Source organism: Phacochoerus africanus, chromosome 5 (assembly GCF_016906955.1).
Source record: "Phacochoerus africanus isolate WHEZ1 chromosome 5, ROS_Pafr_v1, whole genome shotgun sequence".
Classification (NCBI taxonomy): domain Eukaryota; kingdom Metazoa; phylum Chordata; class Mammalia; order Artiodactyla; family Suidae; genus Phacochoerus; species Phacochoerus africanus.
The window spans coordinates 79,290,490-79,314,614 of record NC_062548.1 but is presented as its reverse complement, the minus strand read 5'-3'; the positions used below and the strand labels follow the sequence as shown (position 1 = coordinate 79,314,614).

Here is a 24,125-nt window from a genome sequence, read left to right as displayed (position 1 = left end):
TCAGAGTTCCCATCGTGGTGCAGTGGTTAATGAATCCGACTAGGAACCATGAGGTTGCGGGTTCGGTCCCTGGCCTTGCTCAGTGGGTTAAGGATCCGGCATTGCCGTGAGCTGTGGTGTAGGTTGCAGACGCGGCTAGGATCCCGCGTTACTGTGGCTCTGGCATAGGCCGGTGGCTACAGCTCCAACTGGACCCCTAGACTGGGAAACTCCATATGCCGTGGGAGCAGCCCAAGAAATGGCAAAAAGACAATAAATAAATAAATTAATTAATTAATTAATTAAATTAAATAAAAGTTAAATGTCCATTGACAGATGATTGGGTTAGGAAGATGGTATATATACACAATGGAATACTACTCAGTGATAAAAAAAGAATGAAATAATGCCATTTTCAGCAACATGGATGGAACTAGAGACTCTCCTACTGAGTGAGGTAAGTCAGAAAGAGAAAGACAAATACCATATGATATCACTCATATCTGGAATTTAATATAGGGCCCAAATGAACCTTTCCACAGAAAAGAAAATCATGGACTTGGCAAATAGACATGTGGTCCCCAAGGGGGAGGGGGCGGGAGTGGGGTGGATTGGGAATTTGGGGTTAGTAAGTGCAGACTATTGCCTTCGGAATGGTTTAGCAATGAGATCCTGCTGTGTAGCACTGGGAACTATGTCTAGTCACTTATGATGGAGCATGATAATGTGAGAAAATATAATGTGTACATGTATGTGTAACTGGGTCACCATGCTGTACAGTAGAAAAAAAAATCATATTGGGAAATAATAATTAAAAAAACAAAACAAAACAAAAATAAAATATATCTTACAATTCAAATTTAAAATAAATAAATAAATAAAAGTTAATTTCCAGTAACTTTTCAAAGTAATAAAAGATATTCATGTGAGAATATTTGAGAACCTAGGGAAAATAATATGCTAATTTATTTTAAATTTTAGTGACTATAAGAATCACAGGGTAGCTTGTTAAAAATGCAAACTTCTATACTTTTGCCATAACAGTACTAATTTAGTGGACCTGGGTGATTCCAAGTCTGAATTTGTTAAAAGTTGCCCAGATAACTCGCATATGATAAAGTATGAAAATCATAACTCTAATTGCTAGACATACATATGTTGTCTTGTTGCTTGTTATCTTTTTGCCAAAATATCTATAGATCTCCAAGAGTATCTGTAGAATTACCTTATATTAGACTATTAATCAGCATTTGCTGCATATTAAGTCCAAAATTTAATGCCTTAAAACAATAAACAAGTCTGTGAGTCACCTGGGTGATTCTTCTGGGCTGGACCCACTTAGCCGGGGCTGGATAACCTACCATGGCCTCACTTAATATGTCTGGTAGTTGTCCTGAAGTCAGCTGAGGCAACTGCAATATTCGGGCACATGTGTCTCACACAGAAGGCTGGCAAAGGTTTATCCATGGGCCAGGTTCAGGGTTCTAAAGAGCAGCAAGAGAGGGAAAACCCTGTTACAGGAATGCTTTTCAAATCTCCAATTTGATCATGTTTGCACTGTCTCATTGGCCAAAGGAAGTTAAATGGGTAAATCCAGAGTGAAGGTGGGAAGGAAATGCCCAAGTATATAGATTCAGAAAGGTGAATGATTGCAGCTGTTTTTGCAATGACATAATTTTCATGCTCAGCTGAAAATACAGTTGACTATGGCACATTTGTTTGATAGGAAAAAAATATTGATCTTGGAAATCAAATATCTCAGTTAAACCTGGCATCCACTTAGTGGAATGGAAGTGAATTCCACTAGTGGAAGATAGGTAAATCTTTCATCTTCTCAAAGTTTCACTTTCTCCATCTACAAATGTAAATAAATGCTGCTAATATTATCTACCCCACAGAGCTCCTTAGAGAATAAATTAAATATTTATTCTGAAATTGGAAATGCTCTAAAATTCAGGAACTTAGAGATGTATATGCTCAAGGTGACGATTCTCTACCCCACGAAAATTATTAAAGTATTTGTTAAGTCAAGGAACTTCCTGATACTTCTGTGACTTGACTATTCTCAGTCTAGTCCATCCACAACCTGCTATTATAATTGTTTCCCGTAAAAACCAAAATTGTCATGTCAGTCAACGCTTTAGTAAATCTCTGATAGCTCTCCATTTGTTCATCCAACAAAAGCAGAACCAGCATATGAAGACTCCCCTGTCTGGACTCATTCCCCTCCTTGCCTACCTCCTTGACTCCACTGAATTTTGCGTCGTTCTCCTTATATTCAGGGCCTTGTAGCCATTCTGTTTCTCCGAAAGCAGAATCTTCTTCTCCTGCATCTTCACCTTGACAAACTTCTACCTATCTTTTAACATCCAGATCAAATGTTCCTAATGTTCCTTCCTTATTCCACAAACATTAATGTGTCAAGAAGCTTTCTCAACTCCTCTAATGTTGACTGTTCTACTTTCCTTTTTTTTTTTTTGTCTTTTTAGAGCCACACCTGCAGCACGGCACATGGAGGCTCCCAGGCTAGGGGTCCAATCGGATCTGTAGCCACTGGCCTATGCCAGAGCCACAGCAACACTGGATCTGTGCCGTAACTCTGACCTATACACCACAGCTCACGAAAACGCCAGATCCTTAACTCACCAAGCAAGACCAGGGATCACACTTGTGTCCTCATGGATGCTAGTCAGGTTCATTAACCATTGTTGAGCCATGACAGGAACTCCTGTTCTACGTTCTTGATTCCCAAAGGACTGTGTTAATATTACCAGCACTGATGACAGTGTATTATAATTATTGCATGAATGCTGTCTGTCTCCCCAGCTAGACAATGAGCTGTTGCAGTACCAGAAACTATGCAAGTTCTTAGTATATAGATTTGAGCAAAGGAATGAATGAATATTTGACATCTTTTTTAAAAACATTTTAATTTTTGAAAAAATGCTCAATCAATAATTATTAGAGAAATGCAAATCAAAACTACAAGGAGGTACCACCTCACACTGGTCAGAATTTCCATCATTATCAAGACAACAAATAAGAAATGATGGAGAGGGTGTGGAGAAAAGGGAACCCTCCTTCGCTCTTGGTGGGAATGTAAATTGGTACAACCACTGTGGAAAAGAGCATGGAAGTTCCTCAGGAAACTAAATATAGAACTACCATATGATCCAGCAATCCCACTCCTGTGCATATATCTGGAGAAAACCTTCATTCAAAAAGATACATGCACCTGTATGTTCATTGCAGCACTATTCACAATAGCCAAGACATGGAAACAACCTAAATGTCCATTGACAGATGAATGGATTAAAAAGATGTGATATATATATACAATGGAATACTATTTGGCCATAAAAAGGACAAAGTAATGCCTTTTGCAGAAACATGGATAGAACTAGAGATTCTCATACTAAGTGAAGTTAAGTCAGAAAGAGAAAGACAAGTACCATATGTCATAACTTATATGTGGAATCTAAAATATGGCACAAAAGATCCTATCTACAGAACAGAAATAAATCACAGACATGGAGATCAGACTTGTGGTTGCCAGGGAGGAGGGAGGAGGAAGTGGGATGCATGGAGAATTTGGGATTAGTAGAAGCAAGCTATTACACTTAGCATAGATAAGCAATGAGGTCCTACTCTACAGCACAGGGAACTATATCCAATCTCTTGGGGTAGAACATGATAGAAGATACTATGAGAAAAAGAAGGTACATATGTATGACCAGCTCACTATGCTGTATAGCAGAAATTGACATAACACTGTTAACAACTATATTTTAACAAAAAGAACTTTTTATTCTGAAATAATTTTAAACTTACAAAAGAGTTGCAAGAACAGTACAAAGAATTCTCATCTACCCTTCACCCAGATTCACCAATTATTAACAATTAACTACATTTTCTCTATCACTCCTCCACATTCTCTTTTATACAGATAATTTTTTTTCCTGAACCCACTGAGAGACAGATGCAGAAAACTTGCAACTTTACCTATAGAGAGCATATATTCATTCAGAACGAGGGCATTCTCCTACATAACTAAGGGACATTTATTTGGAAAGTTTAATATTGATATGATACAATTATCTAATCTACAATCCATATGTAATTTCTCCAATTTTCCCAGCATTTGACTCCTTTATCCCTTCCCTCACTGGCCAGATTATGGATATTTCACCAACCATACCCAGCCCCCTGGATTTCCCTTTGCCAACACTGACTACAGTCTGAACTCCCAGTGTTCTTGACCGGTGAGTGACCTATTCTCACATCCGAAAGTCAGTTACAGGTTAGGATACCTACCAAAATTTGGACCCCCTGCCTTTGCTAATCTCTGTTTACTTCCTACTCCATCTGCATCTTTTATACTACCCTTGACATTATAATGATGCTACTCAAATATATAGTGACGATCCAAGAAATAGTGGAGGAACCGATCCTTTGTGGGTGTGCCTACAATGAACCTTACGAAAGAAATATTTTTCTCTCAAATACAGCTAGAAACTGTGACTCACATAGATTAAATAACTTACCCAGTACCACGCAACTAAATATGCGGCATATGGGATTTTAACCTGTTTCATCTGACCCAAAAGTAAATCTCTTCTGCTCCTTAAACTCTACCACAATACTTTGGCAATATATAGGCTTGAGCTTCTTTTCCAAAGGCTAACATCCAGGAAAGCGAAAGCTATGATTTGGGGACCATTAAAGGTTTACACTTTCCTAGTTTGACTATGAATCTCTGACCTTAATATCAAGAAAAAATGTTAAGAAGTTGTAAATCAATTTAAAACAAAGCATCTAGGCATGAAATTGTATGTTGATGGTATTATATTAATAGCTATTTTGCCTTCCAGGTTTCTCATTCATCTAATGTTTTAGAGTAAATATGATATAAGAATATAAGGGTCACTTCAAACAAATATCTATAGAAGTCCCTCTGCTTGAACTTGTAAGTTCAAGATTTTATCTCCCTCTGGGCAAGAAGAAAACTTTTGTTTTTCATTTTTACTAAAAATAATAATTATGGGTAAAATAATATAGTTTAAAAGAACTGGTTCTTATTCCATCTTTGGAATTTCCCACCCTAGAAATCTTTTCTGTCTTGGGGAAATATGACATAATGATTTGAAAGAAAGCAAAAAAAAAAAAAAAAAAACATGTTTAAGGCCAGAAGTTAATTGAATAAAACCTTGGATTCTGATGTGTTTTTGTTTTATGGTTGATTAACTTGTTTTAATACCAAAAAAAAAAAATGCTTAGGAAACCCAATTATCATGTTACTTAATCTGAGTTATTCGTTGACTTCTATTAGTTCCTGGATATCTCATTGACCAAGTTATAGTTCCTACTATGATGCATAAGAGAGACTGAGTTTGTTTTGAAAGAAAAATATAAGGTCAACATATGAATAATTGCCCCACATCAGAAAGATTAAACTCTTAAATTCTTGGATCCTAACACCCGAGTTCATTATCTCCAGTTACCAATTTCCTCCTGACCCAAAGAAAAGGATAGATAGTATGATGATGAAGGTCCTAATATTTTTCTATACTTGGCTTGTTTTCTACCAGTATGTCTACTACCACCTCAATGTGGTCTTGTTTAAAATAAAGACATTGGAGTTCCCGTCGTCGCACAGTGGTTAACGAATCCGACTAGGAACCATGAGGTCGTGGGTTTGATCCCTGGCCTTGCTCAGTGGGTTAACGATCCGGCATAGCCATGAGCTGTGGTGTAGGTCGCAGACGCGGCTCGGATCCCGCTTTGCTGTGGCTCTCGCATGGTCCGGCGGCTACATTCGATTCGACCCCTAGCCTGGGAACCTCCATATGCTGTGGGAGAGGCCCTAGAAATGGAAAAAAGACAAAAAAAAATAAAAAATAAAATAAAGACATTGTGGAGTTTGTACTGTGGCACAGTGGGTTAATGATCCGGCTTGTCGCTGTGGCAGCGCCGGTTTGATCCCCAGCCCAGCACAGTGGGATAACGACCCTGCAGCATTTTTGTATCTGTAGTGTACAGCACAGCTCTAGCGCAGATTCAATCCCTGGCCCAGGGAACTTCCATGTGCCACAGATGCAGTCAAAAAATGAAGTAAAATAAAATAAAATAGACATTGATGCAAGCTGCCAGGCTGCAAGTAAAGAAGGTAGAAGAGGTAATAACTGAAATCATGGGAGCTCTCATTCTGGAGCCTGCCAAGCACATGTAAAAGACAACAACTCATTGGCAAGCATCCGGTTTACTGATTCTCTCTCTATCAAAAAAAAATACCTACTCATCTATTAGGTGGACAGTGTTCTTCAGTTTCTGGAGGGAAGCAAGGGGGGGTGACTAAACACAGGCCCCCTAAAGAACTACTGAAAATTCCTATGTCATTCTTTATAGTAGGAATTTTAACTTCATATGAGCTCCAGGAATAAATTTTAGGGTGCCTGAGAATGTCCCTAAATTTTAGGGAGTTGTTTGCAAAAAAAAATTTTGTCATTTTCTGGTGAGAGTTTCCGAAAGATTTGTCAGAATATCACAGAACTCTGTGACCCATAATAAACTATTAAGAACAAACACATCTATGTTCTTCAAACGTCTAGGCATAGATATTTTTCTGGGACACCAGAAAACCATAAGGACCAAGAGAGTAACAGGTAAAGCCAAGGAAGCATAAACTCTGACTTTTCCTACTGCAAATGGAGGCAACATGGACCATCCCTTTCAAGCACAGAATTGTAGGAAACTGAGCTGGCAGATTGGCTAGAATGGAAGAAGCTCTTATAATCCTCAGACTTGCCATTCCTTGTCCAGATGAGCAATGCAGAACCCTCTGTAGGGTGACTCTTTTTAGTATCAAATATTTAGGAGAAGAGCACTGAAGCCATTGAGTTACTGAGCTCTATGAATTTAACCTGATGTGTATCTCCTGCAAATATTTTAGTTGAACAGTTGATCTGTGCAAGGTATAGTACCAGACACAGAAGATATATGCTAAACCAAACAGAAATGAGAAGGGAAAAATAAGCAAACCTTGATGCAGCCAAATTTGTAAGGTCATTAAGACAGGATGAAAACTCGTTGAGATGTTTTACTAATCACGAATTCTCCCAAAGCCATAGAATTTTAGAACTAGAATAAAATTTAATAATCACCTAATCCTCTCATTTTGTAATAAAGAAACGAAGAGCCTTGTTCAGGATCATTTAGTTCAGGAGACAAAGCTTGGCCTGCATCTTGGGTTTTTCTTCATCTGGCCCATTCATCTCTCCACTGTTTCAGATTGTTACTCCACAGTCTGTCTATCTTCCCTTTGATTTGCAGAATCAACCAATTTCAGAAACCCCTCAAGTACTTAGCTCCCTCAAGTACTTAGATGCCATCATACCATCACTGGAACTCTTTCCTCTGAACATCGAGGCTCCCATTTCACATTCCAAGCAGGGAGATAATTCAGAATTAATGGTTAAGTACACAGAATGTCAAAAGATAGGACCTGACCAATCCAAAAGCTAGAATAATTTCCACATGTAACCCCAGCCTTTGCTCTGAAACAGAAGCATCCCTGGCTCTTTAAAATCATAGCTTCCACTGGTCCGCTCCCTCATGATGTCATATACAGTTTGATGTTGTCTGGGCAACTTGGTAAACAGACGGCTTCCTCCATTGTTTAATTCCCTTCCCTAAGTAAGATCCTGAGGCAACCAGGCTTCATTAGTTCAGGTGCTAGCCTCAGGGAACTACTTGTTTTAATTAGAGGGATGAAATGGCATTTTAATTGTGCACAATGATTAATAAACATGCCCAGCCGCTGCATAATGGTCTACTGCTTGAGGAGCTTTCGCCCTCATTCCTGATACATCTACATCCATTAACTGATTGTTACCCAGGTTGAGCGCTATCAAGCTCTTCCTCCAACCAAATTGTATGTTGTCTGTCCTCCAATTTGTCTGCTAATAATAATTATCAGAGCTAAGTCCTTTCTTTTCTAGTATCAGAGAGACAAGACTAGAATGGAGAGGGCTTACCAAGGGGTATATGGTCTATGTAATTTATTTCACTAAACTTCCTTGTAAAAGGGTGATAATAATAGTACCGACTTGACAGGGCTTTGCAAAGATTAAATGAGACAATGCATGCAAAGCACTTAGCTGAGTGCTGGCCCAGACTAAGAGCTCTGAAAGTGCTAGCTGCCATTATCATTAGTAGGATTATTGTTACCAGCCTCATCATTAACTTCATCCTCATCATCAGCTTCTTCACTCTCATCACAACCAGCATCTTGATCAAGATTAGACCCTTAAATCTGCTAACCACAACCTCCCACTTGGATAAACAGCAAGGTCAGCTTACTGTACAGCAGGGAACTTTGTACAATATCCTGTGATAAACCATAATGGAAAACAATATAAAAAAAAAGAAGGTATATATATGTATAACTGAATCATGTTGCTGTACAGCAGCAACTACCACATTGTAAATAAACTATACTTCAACTAAAAAAAAATTAGGAGTTCCCGTTGTGGCTCAGTGGTAACAAACCCAACCAGTATACATGAGGATGCGGGTTCGATCCCTGGCCTCACTCAGTGTGTTAAGGATCTGGCATGGCCACGAGCTGCAGCATAGGTCTCAGATGCAGCTCGGATCCAGTGTTGCTGTGGCTGTGGTGTAGACCAGCAACTGCAGCTCTGATTCAACCCCTAGCTTAAGAACTGCCATGGGCTGCACCTATGGCCTTAAAAAAATAAAAATAAAAATAAAAAAGGTAGATACTTAGATGTAGATCAGACTCTTAGAGTTTGTGGTGTCCACTATATCACATCTAATTCAGGAATAATTTTCTGAAGGGTGAGGTTGACTAGAGATTTTTCCCATTTCTCCTGTGTGTTGTTTGAGAGTAGTTTGTAATGACGTATGGGAGATGTGCACAAAGAAGAGCACGTATCTTAAAGACTTAATCTTACCTTCTCAGTAGCTAAATAAAATCCTAGGTTCATATCTAAACTTCAATGAAAACAGAAACCATAAAACTGGATTATAAAACAACTTCCCTATAAAGTTGCATGTACTTGGGATTTGTAACAGTTTTTTTGACAATTATTATTTGGTGACGTTATAGCTACTTTCCCTAATGCTGTCACTAGTAAGTTGTTTTCCTTTGTGTCTCTTGGAAATGGTTCCTCAAGGTCACATGTCTATCTCCAAGCCATTTACTTTCCTTGATTTGGGGGGAATAAATCTTAATGAAACCCAGGACAGTGGCCACTATTCGGTATTTTTTAAATGGCTATTGTGATGTTGGATAATATGCAACGATCTTGTTCCTTAGCCTGAATTATCAATAGCATTTAAAAAAAAAAAAAAAGATAGGTGGTCTTCTGATCTATCTATTCTTCCATTTGTGTATGCGCCCATAACTGCACAATACAATTGACTACACACCCAAGAAGAGTAGATATGACTGAGCCTCATAGAAGCTAAATGTCGGAACTGCTTTCTATCCCCCCAAATGTTAAGGACTTCATGGAAATAAGTCTGCCTCACTGAAGATGTTTTCGCGTACACAGGGACATTACAGTTCACTGAAGCAGATATGATTGATTACATGGGCCACCTTTTACCTTGCCCCAGGGCACTTCTAATTCTTGTTGTAGCTCCTTTAAGGGCACACGATTGCCTCCAAGAATCAAAGGGGAGAGGTGAGTGAAATTTCTTGACTATGGTAGGGCAGAGAAAAAGGTTTGAAAATAGATGTTCAACTTGAAATATCTAGAGCAGGGAAGAAAGCAAAAGAAAACTAAATATGTGTGGTTACCTTCCCATTTCCCCAGCAAGGAAGTCTTTAAGATCACTTACCTGAAGTCCTACTGAACTATAACTACACACTCATTAAAATGGCTAACAAGAAAACTACGGACCATAGGAAGTGTTATTGAGAATGTAAAGGAACTGAAACTCTCACATACTGCTGGGGGTACCCTACACTTTCACAACTTAAAATGGTACTTCTTTGGAAAATAGTCTGTCCATTCTCAAAAACTACGACAACATTCTACTCCTAGGCATTAACCTGTAAAATGGAAGCATATGTCCATACCGAGACATCTAAAATATAGAAATTTCTTTGCAAAAGCCCCAAATTAGAAACCAAAATGCTCTTCAAACAGTGGAACAAAGTGAGGTGCACTCATCCAAAGGTGGAATACTTAACAGCAAGAGGAGAGAATGTACTATTGATAAATGCAGTAACATGGACAAATCTCAAAATAATTATACTCAGTGAAAGAAGCCAGACAGAACTATAGTGACAGAAAACAGCAGTGGTTGCTGCAGAAGAGTGTGTGTGTGTGTGTGGGGGGGGTGTCAAGATAGATTACAAAGGGGCATGAGAAGACCTTTGGGGGTGATGCATATACTCACTATCTTGAATGGGGTGATGGCTTCAGGAGTGTATATATATGCAAAATGTATCAGATATCATACTTTAAATACACACAGCTTGTTGAATGTCAATTATACCTCAGTAAAGCTGTAATAAATTAAACAAGTAGATAAAATCTCTTTTCTGAAATTTTTTGAGCATAATATCTGTATTAATAGGACTACTGATTGGAATGGACTTTTCTCTGAAACAGTCACAACATAATATATTAATCTCTGGTGAACACATATACATTTTCTATGAAAGCTTTTCTTATGTAAAGAAATAAACTCACGAAAACCAATGCCCTTATGTATATATAGACGTTATTAAATATACTGAGAAGACTGCCTTAATAAACAACCATAGTGATCGAATAATAGCTGAATAAATATGCTTATGATAAACTCTTACCTGATTAGGTTCTTTTGAATAACTAGCCAGTAATTATCATGCTAAAATAAGGATGTTGATTACGCTTCTAATTTTTTTCTCCAATTTGAGAAGAGCCTGTGAAGAGAGACTTTTCTGAAGAATGTGACTTTACTACCTGACCAATCATCTCTTGTCCAATGCCTTAGCATAGCAGAGTCAGCCAGTCCTAGACTGCATTGAGTCAGTCAATCCATTAATGGATCCTTTATTCCAATGTATCTCGTCTTCACATGATTTACTTTCACTTTCTTACCTTCATTTGACATGTCTTCCAATTTTCCTGTGGGCTTTACAATGTTGAGATATTGGAGAACAGTCCAAGAATATTCATTTAAGGTATGCCCATATTTTTAATGCACCACTTTCTTTCAAAACACTTCAAGCTCTAGAAGAGCAATTCATAATAAAATATTTTTTAAAAGGTGTTTTTAGAGAAACTTACTAACTTGGGGAAAAAGTCTAAAACGTAATGTAGACTGATCAAACCAGATGCATATATATTTATAATATACTACTGCTAAATGTATAATATCCATGAATGCTCTTTAATAATCAGGAAATATGTAGATTAAAATATTTTAGATGCATCTGTTTAAATTGATTACATTGATTAGTTTAATGTTATTCTATGTTAGGAATTCAACATAGGTATTGCGTGCTCACATAATAAAAACTATCAGAGCAATATTTAAAACTATCTCAGTGGTGAAAGAAAGAGGGAGAAATAAAGAGAAATAAAAAGAAAGTGAAAGAAAGAAAAGGCAAAAGGAGGGAGAGAGGGAGGAAGGAAGGAAAGAACAGAGGGAAGGAGAGAGGGAGGAAGGGAATGTTAATGCAAAGAGGGATTTTAAACAGTGTCTTAAAAAGACAGGCTAGAAAATTAAATGCACAAATTGATAACAAGTGCTGGAGAAGCCCTAATTTTCTCATCAGATATTGATGTAACCTTGAAGTCAGCTGACCTCCCCTTCTCCTGCTATTTTGTCTACCGCATTCACCATGACTCACCTTTTGGCATCCCTTCTGCTTCTCCTCCCATACCACTCCCTATCCCTAAATAAAACTCGATAAGAAAAACAATTCAGAGTAAGCAATGGAGACAACTGATGATGTTTCAGGAGTTAGACAAGGTACTTTATGCCACAGTCCCCAATCATGTGACACTGACTTTCCTCCAAGTGCTGTCTCCTATACTTTGCAGCTGAAATTATTTTTTCTACTCTTCTTTCAAATGATGGCTCCCCTCTCCTTTATTTTACAGAGCAATTTACCTCCACCTGAACCTATATGCTCATAGACAAAACAAAATGCATGCAGTTAATGTCTCTCCACCTTTAGAAAACACGCCCATGTTGTTATTGGAGTTTGCCTTTGGAGTCTTCTGTACTCAAGTGACTTATCAAAAGCTTCTCCTGAGCATGCTCTATGACCTGCACAAAAGGAACCTCCCCACCATCGGCTAAGTTTATGGAAGAGTTATCATATCACTTTACGGACACAGGTGTAACAATCTTTTTGCTGTTACACCTGACCCTAATACAACATTGTAAATCAACTATACCTCAGTAAAAATAAATTAAAGAATATTTTTTAAAAAAACAAAAACAAACAAACAAAATCCTTGGTTTTACAACACTGGGTAGGGGAAGCATTTTGGCCAGACTGAGCAGTTTTCCCATAAAGTACTTAGGCAACATTGACATAAACTCTTCCAAACATTATAATCCTATTAACTCTTGCATGTTTACACTTTCCCAGTCTCATTTTAGCCCACATTAGGGTTCTATCAATGGGTTTTGGTAACACAGCTCCTGGAGTTCTCACATCAAGAAGTCCCCGAAACTTCTCTCCATCCTCTTGTCATTTTACCCATTCCTGTGTAAAAGGACTTGGGTCCCCATTGAGGGGTTGAGCCAAGGGACCCAGGCTCTTTGTCAGGAGGGCAGAAACTATGCATTTCTAACAGGGTTCCAGAGCATCCTGATGCTGGTTTGGAGATTACACTAGAGTAACAAGCAACAAAGAAATCTGTCAAATTCTTAGACACACCAAGTTCCCTTGAAGTCCAGCCCTATTTTCCAGTGGCCTATATGAACATTCCAATCTAGTTTGTATAGTACTTGCTCATGTACTGAACACCCTTTGAGTATTTTGACTTCAATCTCTTTATTCATTTCCTCTACCTCCTTTTGTTTCTTTGCAGTTAAATTTTTTTTTCAATAATAAACTTAAATCTCAGCTTGTCCAGGCAGAATTTCTTGTGACCAAATATAAAACAATTGTTCTTTCCCTGATCATCCCTATATCTCCTCAAGAGACGATAACGTCTTTTTCTTTTTACTAAACAGAAGAGCAAAATAAACGGATGAGTAAATAACATAGCAGCAGAGAATGAGGTGGTGTTTCAAGTTACATAAGGAAAGAGAAACTGAAATTCCTTTGAAAAATTTCAGAATTGATAAAGGATTTTCATCCTTTTCTTTTACTACATGTAACTGCGAAGATACTTCTGGGCCAATTGCAGAAAACAAAGTTTGGAATTTGTGGATTGTCATAGGTCAAGGATCATCCAATTTTCTTTTGTTTCAAATAATAAATATTTTAGACTTTGTGGTTTCTATGGCAACTACTCAATTCTACCATTATTGCAGAAATGCAGACATTGGCAACATATAAAAAAAAGGACAAGGTAGTATTCAATAATACTTTATTTCCAAAAAAAGGCACCAGGCAAATTTGGCCTACCTGTACTGGTTTTCCAATCCCTATCAGAGATGATGTCCAAATATTATATTCTAAACCAAGAAGAGAACCCACAGAATGGGAGAAAATCTTTGCAAATGAAGCAACTGACAAGGGATTAATTTCAAAAATATACAAATATCTCATGCAGCTTTATATCAAAAAAACACCCACCCAATTAAAAAAAAATGGGCAGAAGCTCTAAATAGACATTTCTCCAAAGAAGACAGACAGATGATCAAACAGACTGGGTTCCCTTTTCCCTTTCCCCATGGTATTTATAGTAACAGCAAAATCCAGTTGACAATAAAAATCAAAGAAATGTAAACAAATAAATGTGTTTATTTCATAGATGCCCTCTTTTATTTACAGTCTCAAATGAGGGAGTTTCTCTCATGGCTCAGTGATAATGGACCCAACTAGTATCCATTAAGATGTGCATTTGATCCCTGGCCTTGCTTAGTAGGTTAAGGATCCAACATTGCAACGAGCTGTGGTGTAGGTCACAGATGGGGCTTGGATCTGGTGTGGCTGTGGCACAGGCCATCAGCTGTAGCTCCAATTCAACCTCCAGCCTGAGAACTTCCAGGCAGCAGGTGCAGCCCTAAAAATCAAGTGGGGGGGGAAGAATTTGGTTTTCTCTCTCATTAAGAGAAAAAATTTCTCAGACTATTGATCTGCGTTTTGTAACAGAGTGTAAGTAATCTGTTACCTTTCTATATTTGCCTTTGAAACCTTTTGTTGTTACTGATTAAGTGGATAACTATTGTTCCTCAGTGATCTCAGGTCCTTTTTGACCAAATGTTTTGAAAATTTTTGATATCTTCAACAAACTTCCTCAAGTCAAATTCTAAATAAAGTCCTTCCAGCTAACTTTGAGATTTTTCCAAGGTCTCATAAAACATCTCAAAGAGAGATATTAAACTAGTTAGATATTAAACTAGTTAATTTATATGAAAAGTATTGTCAAATAAGTGATGATAAACTTTAGGTTACACTGCATGAATGTTATTAACATGTGTTGAAAAATTATATAAACTTCCTAAAAATATGGTATTTCCTGATAAAATATTACCAATCATCATTCAGATTATCTTAAAATTTTTTGTATCACAGAAATAACCAAGTTTCTTTGTCAATTTTATTATAATGAATCAACTCTTTAACCATATCATTTTAAGTCCTTTGTCATTTATAGACAGTTACTGTTTTGTTCTGATGCTTTTACAAAAATGCTTCATCTTCAAAAGCACTCATAGAAAAAACTTTTTGACAAATATACTTTCTGATAACTTTCAGATCTTACCACTGAACTGAATAAGAAATTACAAAACTTTAATGGAAAACCTGATGGCTTCATAAAAGTGCTAACAAAAGATCAAGATCAACAAGAATTAATTACATAGAACTGAATGAACTGATAAATATAATTATAATTCTCATTACTTTTTGTCTGAAATATTACTGGCTTTTTAATCTTTGTTTTCCAGGTATAGAGAAACCTTTTATCTTAAGCTAACTATGATTTACAGCAATTTGGTAAATTATACCTTTGTGTCAGAATTGAAACATTTACGATTTTCTTCCTACTTGATCCCTCCAGAATTTGGAAACCCTTAGAGAGTATCCTTATTTTCATGGCACTATAGTTTTATATAAGTTCACTAAGAATCTCTTCTCCTTGTAAGAGGCCACAATTGGAAAATGAGTTACATTACCAAGGCTTTGACTAGAATGCCATAACTGACAATGTACATCAAATCAGATATGACCAGAGAGTGTCAAGGACCTAAGATTGACTTTATGGAGCCATACAGCCCCTTGGAAAAATAGCCTGCCTTGCTTACAGGGTTCCCAGCAGCCTTACCAGGTGAGTAAGGGAGGTCACTTCCTGGCAGGTGCAAGAACCTTAGGATATTTTGAGGGTCTCAAGAAGAGAGATGTTCACCCAAATCTATGGATATTATAAGCAAATGGATGGTAAGTTCTTGGCTTGGCTTCTTGGGCTCAAGAGGCATTTAAAAATTCAATCTGGAAGTTCTTTATGAAAAGTTCCAGTAAAGCAGGCTTAAAAGAGTATATGGGATTTCCCTCATGGCTCAGCAGAAATGAATCTGACTAGTATCCATGAGGACACAGGTTCAATCTCTGGCCTCGCTCAGTAGGTTAAGGATCTGGCATTGCCATGAGCTGTGGTATAGGTCACAGATATAGGCCAGTGGCCACAGCTCCAGTTCAACCCCTTAGTCTGGGAATCTCCATACACCACAGCTATAGCCCTAAAAAAAAAAAAAAAAAAAAAAGAGTATGTGAAGAGTATAAGGTCAATATCTATTCTAGCTAGGCTTATATAAATAATCAAGCTAATTTTATTGAAAACTAGACTTATTCTGCAAACGAATTAGCATAAATTGGGCTATTTTTGATAAAATCTCAGCTAACTTTGAAAAGTTAGGGTGATTTTATTTTACTTTATTTTTTGTCTTTTTAGGGCCATACTCGAGGCATATGGAGGCTCCCAGGATAGGGGTCGAATTGGAGTGGTAGCTGCCAGCCTACACCACACCCATAGCAACGTGGGATCCCATCCACATCTGTGACCTACACCACAGTTCAAGGCAATGCCAGATCCTTAACCCACTGAGTGAGGCCAGAAATCAAACCTGCATCCTGATGGATACTAGTCAGATTCATTTCCACCGAGCCACAGTGGGAACTCCCAAAATGAAGGTGATTTAAAGAGAAAAAATTTAGTCTCAGGAGAAACTATTATACATAGTTGTGGATATTAGGTTCTAGTTCTGTTCATTGTCTTTGAGATTTTGTTTTTCAACCTGTGAACTGTACTGGGTTCTGAATTCTTCTGAGTTTCTTCAGTTACTTGGTTACAACTCTCCAAACTAACATTTCCAGTTTTTCACCTACTTCTGACTTGGGATCATTGAGAACTAAAGCTGCCCTTTTGCTAAAGCCCTGCAAACAGAAGCTGAGCAAGTTGTTATAAACTTGAGATTTTACCACAGTAGCCCATGTTTAGATGATTTTCATGCCTGTTGCTGTTAAGCCACTCAGAAAGTTGACCCGAACACCTGATGACATCATCAGAGACATTCAAACTACAAACCAGGAAAATCCATCGGATTGTCGCCGCCTGTCCTCAGTCCACTTTAAGATGCTTTGAACCTGATACCCAGAAGTGTTCCTAACTGGCAGCTCTCAGGACTCAGACTCTAGGTTTCTAATTTACTCCAACCGTTTAACCTTTGTTTTTCTTTTATCTCCACAGTAATACCTCTTAAAAATATCTGATTGCTTGCCCCTTATAAGCCTAACTTTATAAGCCCACATGCAGCACTGCCTTCTGAAATGAGTTTACCTGAACTCACCTATTGTCAGGACTGAGATTGGCCTCATGAGACATAAAGCAATCAACCACCGGAATTGTGAAACTTCTTCGAGAAGTTTCAAAAGCAGGATTGTTAGAACAACAAAATCTGCCACCCCAAGACAAATCTCTTTGGCATGTTGATTAATTTAGGCTGATTTTTTTTCCCCAAGATACAGAAGATTCAGGGAGTCTTTTTGTTTGTTTCATTTTATTTTCCTCTCCCTTAGCTGCCTATAGCATTTGATAAGGAGTCTGTTCCCAGAATTGAGCTATCACCAGAGATACCTCCAAAGAATATGGGCTAAGTGTGGTGGAGGAAACTCAGCAGAGCCTAGGGATCAGAGTCCACTCTGTGTCCCACCATCTCTGTATGGCCCAGCAAGGACTTGTTTACCAAACAGTTGCTTTTCCAATTCCTTGTGAATTGCCTTCCTCCCTTTTGAAGTCCCAAAGCACTACCCTCAACGTCCTCTTTTGTGTTTAGCTGAAGATGGTATTTAAGTTGAGGGCTTCGGTCATTTTGGCAAGTTACTCAGCTTTTCCTGTATATCTCCTATGTATACATGTTATTAAACTTTTGTTTAATTTTCTCCTGTTAACCTGTCTCAAGTCTATTTAATTCTTGGACCAGCCAGAAGAACTGAGTAGGGTAGAGAAAATTTCGTCCTCTCTGACAGTGGTATTTTAAACATAAAATTGTAGAACTACAAAAAATAATATTTTATATGTAAAATTACCTGCAAGAATTGATAACTTCTTTTTTCTTACCTGGCCATGCCTGGAGCATGTGAAATTCCTGGGGCAGGGATCAAACCCGAGCCACAGCAGTAACCAGAGTCACAGCAGTGACAACGCTTGATCCTTAACCCACTGAGTCACAGAGAACTCCATGGATACTTTCCTAGTATCACTATTATACTGCATTTTTCTTAATAGGCTTGTAATAATATACTAAGTCATAAGACAAGGTCATACAAAAGAGAATGAGTACAAGAGAGAGAGGGAGAAAGAAAACTCAGTGGTAGCAAAGAAATCTAAGCAATTCTGATAGAATTGTTAAAAAGTTGTAAAATGGATTGTTTTTAATTGGCACTCCTTTGAGATCGCTGCTCAATTTCTGATCAGAATATTGTAACAACAGTCAGATGGCCCCAGAAAGAAAAGTCCTCATGCCTCACTTAAAACTAGCTATAACATCAGCATTGCTAAAGGCATGAAATTATTTTTAAAGGCATGAACACTGGTATTTTTACTCCCAAAGAAAACTTTAATGTATTATGTTGTCTAGGGACAAACCTGGGCAGTACTTCTAATTTGTCTTTATGTTTCAAAACAGTTTTTTATTTTAAAAATTTCCTCCAGTCTACAACAGGTATCTTTAGCCATCTCTTCCAGATAAATACAGAGTGTCTACCTGAATTGATTGAATTCAACAGATCCACTTTATGATCTTTTATTTACGTCTTCCCACATTTAAAATAAATAAGGTTAATACTGATAGAACGAGGTTGCATGGGTCTTAGAAGGATCTATTTTTTTCATCACACCTCTTTTGTTCCATCTTGCTTAGCAAATCAGATGCTAGATATATTTTGATTAGTTTGTACTTTAATGGATCATGTATGGAGGGTCCACCTTTCACATTGGGGCCATTAATTTTTCTTGAGTCTGATGGAAAAAACAGGTAGAGCTTTTTGTGTGTGTGCTGATTGAAAAGTGATGGATTATTTTCATGTGGTAAGAAACACAATGTTTTCTTTAGCACAGCAGGATATAATGTTTGCAAGGTCTAACAGTGAAATATTATGCATATCTGCCGCTGGCCAGCTGCCAGAAATGGAACAGCAAAATCAGAGGAGATTTTGAATTTGAATCTTAAGACCAGTACAGCCTACAAAGAAACTAATGAGTCATTCTAAGCAGAGAAAGCATTTGTACTAATAGATGATTCCTGCCACACATGCCAGCATTTAACAAAATGGTAAATAATTATTCATTTAAATGTTACCTTGAACTTTATTTCAAAGGAAAAAAAGAAAAGATGCTTATTCTGAGTGTCATTTCCAATAGGCACCACTGCAAAGATTTTTCTTCCCCCAATTCAGAGGTCCATTACATTTCCTTTGCTGTGACAACAGTCATTTTCCATAGAGTATTTTTTTTTCTCATGTGGCTGAGAAATTGATTCACACGAAATTTTATTTCACCATTATTTAGTATTCAAAACTGGTATTTTCAAATTAGTCCATAGCATCATGAAAAAGCTTTGAAATATTATAGAAATAAAGACATAAAGATGGTTATCAAAGGCAAGGGAGGGGATGTTTTGAGTTTGTGGAAGGTCTAGAGTTCCTTTGTTTCTGAAGTCAAGGACCAAGCAATGGGAATCCTTTCTACTCTTAGCATTTTTTGTTTTTGGTAAACTATTGGCATAATAAAGGCAATGCTATCTGACTGTTCATTTACATCCAACTTTTCAAGATAGGGTTTTCTAAGAATAAGCTGATATCTTAGAAACTGGAGTCTTCTTTTCTGGGCTTTTAAATTTTATTGTATTTGATCTTACTGCAGGGTCAGGAAATTTCATTTAGTAAGCATTAAAAGAAATTTGGGTCTAGTGGAGAACACTTGCTCGGGTGTTACATGGCCAAGCTGCAGAATCTTATGGAAAATACACTTCCTATTACTGTCCCCCTTGCAAATAAAAAAATCTAATGGGAGGAGACATTTGCTACATCTTGATGCCTTATGTATTTTATATTACTGCATTTCAATCTCCATTGTAAAGATGGAATTATGACGTTAAATTATAGGCTTTCTCTTTTAAGACCTTCATAATCTCCCAGAGCGGAGACACTGCAGGGAGGGGCACTGATGCTTGGTCTTCTAGAAACTGAGGATGGAAAAGAAGAGGGGAAAAGTTCGGCTCCACTGTTGCATCTCGGCTCTTTAAAAAAATCACAATTGAGACATGCTTGTGACAGATTCAATCAGGCCGTCCTCCTGCCTGAGTTACTGGCCAGGTGTTCCGTTTTGCTGGAAGCTGCATTAACCCTTCTGGACCCCTGGGGCCCTGCGGAGTAATTTACTGCTACATCACCCCGAATGGTGCTCCAGTGGCCCAAGGCCTGGTCTATCTCCAAATGGACACAAAACCTCCAAGACCTGCTAGAGGTGGCTTATAAATTAGGAGACTATGGCTTATCTTCTAGATACTATTTTTAAATGTCATGAATCACAGTCACTTTTGATTTGTCTAGTAGATATAAATGAGATTATTTTAAAGAGCTTAGAGATCACACAGTCCATGAATTAACCTACCAACAAGTTCCCCAAATCTTCATCTAAAATTAAAAAAAAAGAAATGAAGCAGCACAAAGTAGGCTAAATCACAAAATTAAAACTTTAAATTTTTCTAAGTTTGCGATGCAATAGTCGCACATGCTAGGAAATGCACTCTGATACTTTTTTTTTTTAAATCAATTTTACAAGGGCTACCTGAGTATTTGAATTGTTTGAGTTGAACCTGCTTTGTCCAGATGGTTTAAAACTCACTGAAAATTAGGAATAAAAGAAAAGATCAGAGCACCTTAACGAACATACTGGTAGAATGCTTCGGTACATGTAAAAGTAGATAATGTCAATTCTTAAAACACATAAACTTTAAAGAAATTGAGTTGTGCTAGATTCTGTCCAACCAAATGAGCAGATGGTGTTTAGGCTGTACTGAAACTATAAGATAATATTCAGAATTTAGAGGTACAAGACAAAAATCATCTTGTCTATGGTTTATTTTCACAGGAAAATTTCACAAGTTCGAAAAAAAGGAAGGAAGGATGGCAACCTCACTTGTACTATTGAAATAGTTAAAATGACAGTATGTTGCTTCCATTATGATTTAAATTAAGATTATGGAGTCTATTCAAGACAATTAAGAATATATAATATATATTTGTATATGTATAATTATTATATATGAAAAATTGTAATGTTTGTGTTTTTGTTGGGTGTTTTTTTTGTTGTTTGGCCATGCCTGTAGCACATGGAAGTTCCTGGGCCAGGGATTGAAGCGGTACCACAGCAGTGACCCATGCTGCTTCAGTGACAACACTGGATTCTTAACTGCTAGGCCACCAGGGAACTCATAATGGTCGTGTTTTTTACATAAATTATGACTTCCCTTTCCTGAACTCCATTTCCCCTGAGTTTTATTCATGATAGCAATCAGGTGTCTATATTTTTGTATCCAATAATGTTTTTTAGTGATTAACCTCACTCAGTTTGTAAATTCCAAGCGGTGCCCTATCACCTGTACCCTCTTTGTTTTATCCCTTGTCTCTCACTTTGGCCTCTGAAAAGGCCTAGCTAGAGTTAATTTATTAAAGAAGAGTAACCAGCCCATCGTGTATTTACTATTTAAGGGAACAAAGATTTAACTTCAGGGCACAACATATATACCAAATATCTAACTAGAGACGTTATTATTTAAATGCTCAGTTGCAATTTAAATGCACTTTAAAACTTTTCCAATCTTTCCAAGATTCTAGAATATACTTATCCTAAGCAGCGAAAGCCTGAGCATAAGAAAGGATTCACAAGTACAGACTTTACATTAAAAAGTTCCACTGAACATTGCCCAAGCTTGTGAAGCAAAAAGTACAATGATCAATTAGCCACATAAATATTTTTAATACTTGCACACAAAGCATATTTTGTTACTATATCATCAGATGCCTTAGTATGTCAAATATACTTTCTCCCCAAGACAAAAAGTAAGAATTTGCAAGCCATCGTAGTTCAATTATATGCCTGTGATTATAAAACACAGAAGCAAGTCAGATTTCTTTTACTAATATCAGATTTGAATTTAGCATATTTTCCTTAAGAGTAATTTTCTATTACCAATCACAATCACCTCTCCACCAGAAAAAGTAATTGAGGATATTCTCGTTCAAGTTTTCCTGAAAATGTTCTTGACATATTCACTTTTACTGAAATATTCTGTAATAAATAAAAGCTGAATCTGTCTTTCAGACAGTCACTTCTGTAGATTAGAGAAATTCAAAATGGGTGTTGCATTTTTTTAAAAAAATCGCTTGTGCTTTTGAAACCTTAGTAGGACTAAGGGTTTTCAATCCATAAAAATTTTAACAAACAAAATCCGTTCTAACCTCTTAAAACCTTAAAAGTGGTGGGCTTATGTTTCACTGTAACAAAGTAAAGCAATGGTGAAATTTTAACTGATACATTTTTAAATGCTTTCTCTTTCAAGGACTGCAGCGTTTCAAATGTTTCGATACTAAAAACCTACTGACAGATCTTTTATGAATATTTGGAAAATCATCTTTAGCTCTTTTGTAGCCCAGCGAAGATGCACAAAGAATCATAACATGCCTTTTGGAAAGCTGTATGGTGATATAAAAGACTTCCATACTAAGAGCAGACGGAAAATGGTAGTTATTATTAATTTAGAAAAACAAAAGAGCAGCCCAGCATTTCAGTAATGTGGCAAGTTGTGTGCTCTTGAAGGAGAGGGGGTTTATAATTGGATTTTAGAGTCATTTAGAAGACGAGATAAGATGTAATGGTTGTGTATTAGAGGTTAGAACTACAACAGAAACCCATAATGTAAGGGTTCATTGCACTGGGAGAAAAACAGAACAAAGAAAAGCAGCGTCAACCGAAAATGGCCTGAGTGGGAAGCAACAAGGTGAAGCAGGCTGGGGAGGCCCGGCCCGGACTGTCCTCGCTTGGCGCCAGCACCACTGCAGGCTCCAGCTCCTTCTAGGCAGACAGTAAGGAACGCGGGCTTCCTTCAAAATATTTTTCCTGTAGTGACCTTATCACCCTCCCACCCCCCTCCCCTTCGGGCAAGCGCAGTGGGGCCCTCCTGCCTCCCCAGCCGCCCAGGGCTTCCTCACAGACCCGGGGCGCCCCTGCATCAGCCTGGTCTCAGGTTTTCTCTGGGGAGGTTGTGGGGATGCTGATGGTAGGATACACACACACACACACACACACACAGACCCCCCACCACAAGCACACCCACCCCACCCCACCCCATGTATTGACACACATCCCCCCCCACACACATAACCCATTCCCAACCCATGTGTTAACACACACACATCCCCCCCACACACACACACAGCACAGGTATTCACACACTCACATACACACCTACACCCACACACATCCTCCCACCCCAGCACAGGTATCCACACACCTACATACACATCTACACCAACACACCACAAACACACACCCCACCCCAACCTATGTATTCACACACACACTTACACACCACACATAACCCACTCCCAGCACATGTATTCATACACACACACTCACACACACACACACACACACCCTATCACCAGCACAGGTATTCACACACTCACATGTGCTGGCCTGACTTCTTGGTCTCTCTCTGTCCTTCCTCAGGGAACTCTGGGCTTCTGCCCAAAGCAAGGGAAGGAAAAAGAGTCAGAAGGAAAAGTAAAATCTGCCTCCCAGCTCACCACTTTTCATCCCCAGCCTTGGACAGATCAAGTCACCCTCTCACCCCTCTCCTGGGCTCCTGTTTAAGAGAATCAGTCAGAGGTCCGAGCCCTCAGGGGAAGGCCTCAGGAGAGTGGCTCCTAGTGGAGTCATCGAAGCCCCAGCAAGGGACGCCACCTTCCAGAATCCGAGAGCCCCGCCGCAGGCTGAGGGAAGGCTCCTGCGAGTGGATGTAGACCCGGTTCCTGGCGCTTGGCTACCCCCTGCTGGGCGGGAAGCCCTGGGCCTTCAGATGCACACCATCCTGCTGGGGTCATCTCCTCCCAGGGCCTGGGACAGGAGCCACTTCTTCCCTGTCAAACTGTTACCACACCTTCCCGACGTGAAGCTGGCGTGTGTGCCATTACCTTCCAGCCCCCGAGAGCTGTTCGGGGCTTTTCTTCCCCCAAGCCCTCCGTCTGCCAGTTTAAGCAGAACAAATCGATTTCTTTTTCGTGAGCATCAGTTTATTAACAGCACCCGCATAACTCAGATTGTATAGGGAGATGACGTGAGGCTTTGCAGAGCATGAAAAGTGAGCTTGCTGAGGCCCCGTTTCCAACCCTTCAGTGCATCATTTTCCCCTGAAGCGGAACGTGGGTTTTGTGAAGAGAA

At 38.4% G+C, this 24,125-nt stretch overlaps 1 long non-coding RNA gene across 2 annotated transcripts in view; it reads right to left on the bottom strand.

The window, feature by feature from the left end:
- LOC125126829 (uncharacterized) overlaps positions 1 to 23,425 on the bottom strand; it is a 60,958-nt gene extending 37,533 nt beyond the window's left edge. Inside the window, exons 1-2 of one of the 2 annotated variants that reach the window (XR_007134796.1) lie at positions 23,372 to 23,425; positions 1,290 to 1,463 (exon numbers count right to left, since the gene is read on the bottom strand). This is a non-coding gene — a long non-coding RNA (uncharacterized LOC125126829). The remainder of the gene's footprint in view (positions 1 to 1,289; positions 1,464 to 23,371) is intronic. The other variant, XR_007134797.1, reaches the window with a different exon arrangement.
- Between the last annotated feature and the right edge of the window lie 700 nt (positions 23,426 to 24,125).